Raw genomic sequence first — 3,443 nt, forward strand, 5'->3', positions numbered from 1 at the left:
CCAACCTCGCAGCCCTGGAATAAATTTTGCAATTAGTTTGCAGCTACTTCTGCCTATTTACATTCTGGGGCCAAAGCAGATACTCCCAAGTAGGCCTGGGTTATCTAGGGCAGGGGCGTGCTGCAAATGGGATGAAGGCGATACCCAGGGAACCTTTGGTTCAAAACTTGGGGGAGGCAAGATGGGGTCTGGGGGCTGGGGAGGGGAATACCAGGTACTACTGGGGCCCCCCCCAATCCCTGGGTCCCTGATAACCCTGGAAGAGGCTTGGGCTTTCCGGGGCCTCAGCCTCGGTTCCACCCTGGTGTGCCTCTCAGCTGCCATCCTGGGCAGAAGGGAACAGTCATTTAGTGAGCATCGACTGTGTGCCATCCGTCATTTCCCTGTTCCTCCAGGAGCCCCGTGAGGCAGGGGTTAGAATCTGGAAGAGGGCAAGGGACTTTAGTCTGCCACCTGCTGGGGTCCACCTGCCTTCAGGGCACTGACCCTTTTTTCTCTGTCTGCCGGCGGCCACCCACAGGCCCTGGGCCTGGCCCCGCTCACTGGTTCCCCAACTTCCCCTCCAACCCCAGCCACCTGGTGGCAGCAGTGAGCAGGGCCCGCTCAGGACTGCTCCCTCCGGTCTGCTCCAAGTGCCCTTCCAGGACTTCACCTGCCTTGTCCATTGGTCTGGTCCCATCCGCTCTTCGCAGTCACTGTGGTAGGTGGCAGCCCCAGATTGTAGACGAGGAAACTAAGATGAGTTGTCCTATCCAAGGTCACACACTGAGAAAGGCCAACCCCAGATGCAAGCTTTCATCCTTGACCCACCTTGACCAACCTAATTTACTCCCAGAGCCACTCCTGCTCCACCCATGCCTCTGGACAGATTAGGAAAAGGTATTTCATTTAGGGCGAGGCAGCCTCAGGCAGGCAGACACCTTGGCAGTAGCACCTTCAGATGCCCTGAAGTAGATACCCTGGTTCCTGCCCCTGGGGAATGTTCAGTCTTGTAGTGGAGACTGCCTTAATCAGATTGTAATCTGATGTGATACATCGCGTAACTGCACAAGATAAGAAAGTGATTGATTCTGCTCCTGGGTGGACAGGAAGTCTTCACAGCAGAGATGTCCTCTAAACTGGGTTTTGAAGGATGTCCAGGGATTCGCCAGCTCGACAAGAGGTGGAGGCAGTCCTGGCAGAAGGAACAGTGTGAACATAAGGATGGAGGGGTGTCAACCAGCAGTGTCTTGGGACCTAAGTGAAGTGAAAGTTGCTCAGTCGTGTCCAACTCTTTGTGACCCCATGGACAATACAGTCCATGGAATTCTCCAGGCCAGAACACTGGAGTGGGTAGCCTATCCCTTCTCCAGCAGATCTTCCAACCCAGGAATTGAACCAGGGTCTCCTGCATTGTAGGCAGATTCCTTACCAGCTGAGCTATGAGGGAGGTTATTTTGGCTAAAGACCAAAGACAATGTGTTGGGGGGAGGAAGAGTATGGAGCAGGGGGAGGGGAGACTGAAAAGGACCCCTTGGTCCCTAGCCCTGACTGCCCCCACCCTCCCACCCCCACCCATATGATTAGTTTGTGGGGAGGCAGAGGCCCTCTGGAGGTGAGGGAAAGGAGTCAGGATACTATAAATACAGGCAGTGGGGGCCACCAGGTGCCCCATCCAGTTCAGTGCCACCCTCTTGCTGCCCCTCCAGGGTCTGGCCCCTTCACTTCTTTCTCACAGTAGCGGGCAGCAGGCTCTGCCTAACAGGCCAGGCTGAGTGCCCTGGTGGTGAACCTCAGCAGTGATGCCCGGCTTGCCACTCCTCCTGGGGTCCTGCTGGATCCTCCCTGGGCAGGCAGGAACTACACTCCCCCCCACTGAGGCTGCTGTCTTCTCTCTCTGCCCGGGACCTTCCGGGCCTTAGACATCGCCGCCTCTGGGCTGCAGGGTCTGCGTGCCCACGCTCTCCGGCACATCCTTCTTTGGCAACAGCTGACTTTTCCTGAGTGCGTTGCATGCCGGGCACTGGGACTAACACGCAGGATGACTTCATGTCCCTGCAGAGTGGGTCTGATGTCCTCCATTCTGCAGATGATGGACTGGGCTTCCGAGAGTTCAACCCTCCAGCCCCAGAATGAAATACCCAGACCCCTGTGTTGTGTGGTGGGTTAACTACACCCTGAATAGATTTTTATCTCAGACTCAATGCAGGCAGGGCCCAGGATGAAAGTGACCCTGAGGTCACAGAGGGAACTGGCTGCAGCTTGTACCTTGCTGGGTCTCCGGGCTTCTTCTCATGCAGCCCTGCCCCACCTCCACTCACCTGCATTGGGAGTGGCTACCTCCCCCCATCCACCCACGGGATGCTCTGACGCCCCTCAACTGCGCCATGGCCTCTGGCCCAAGAAGTGCTGGTGTCAAGCTGAGGTCAGCAGGATGCTGTTAACAGCCTCTGCACCCCAAGACCAGACCCTGGGCCTCTCCTTCACCTGGCCCCTACCTTGGGGCCCACCCAGGTGCCAAGCCCTCACCATTCCTGCTCATCTTCGCTCTGAAACTGGCTCCACCAAGAGGAGACTGGGCCTCAGAGAAGAATCTTGCCCGAGGCCACAGAATCAGTAATGCCGGGACCTAGTCCTATAGCCAGATTCCGAGTTGGGGGGGTCCTCTCGCAGCCCTGACACATCTGACCTGAAGCCACCCCACCTGCCCTGGTGCCTCCTCTGAGCAGGCTGCCTGGATGGCTCCCACTCACAGCGACTGTCACCCCACACCTCTGCGTCACCCAGCCTAGGAGACCCAGGTATGAGTCATGGAGACCTTCCCTGAGCGTCAGAGTTCTTCTCTGTACAATAGGGGTGATGGTGGTCTCAAGGCTGAGGTAAGGACCTGTAACTCTTAGGTGATTTGAGGCTCAGCACCAGCCAGGTACACTGCTGCTGCTGCTGCTGCTAAGTCACTTCAGTCGTGTCCGACTCTGTGCGACCCCGTAGACGGCAGCCCACCAGGCTCCCCCATCCCTGGGATTCTCCAGGCAAGAACACTGGAGTGGGCTGCCATTTCCTTCTCCAATGCATGAAAGTGGAAAGTGAAAGTGAAGTCGCTCAGTCATGTCAGACTCCTAGCGACTCCATGAACTGCAGCCTACCAGGTTCCTCCGTCCCTGGGATTTTCCAGGCAAGAGGACTGGAGTGGGGTGCCATTGCCTTCTCCGGCCAGGTACACAGTAGGTGCTAATTAGTGTTAGCTACACCTATCCTGATGGTGAAATTGGGTCCGTCTTGAGTCCCAAAGTCAAAGCAGTAGCTTGTTCCTCCCTCCTCCCAGGGAGCCTGGCATCCCGTCTGCCTCCCCAGGCCAGGGTGACCCCCAGAGAAGGAAGTCACTGCAGTACCCTTTATTACCAGAGACACCACGGAGCTGTCAGAACTCTGCGGCAGGAGGGAGGGGCAGAGGCGAGGGGCGC

Source organism: Muntiacus reevesi, chromosome 3 (assembly GCF_963930625.1).
Source record: "Muntiacus reevesi chromosome 3, mMunRee1.1, whole genome shotgun sequence".
Taxonomy (NCBI): Eukaryota; Metazoa; Chordata; class Mammalia; order Artiodactyla; family Cervidae; genus Muntiacus; species Muntiacus reevesi.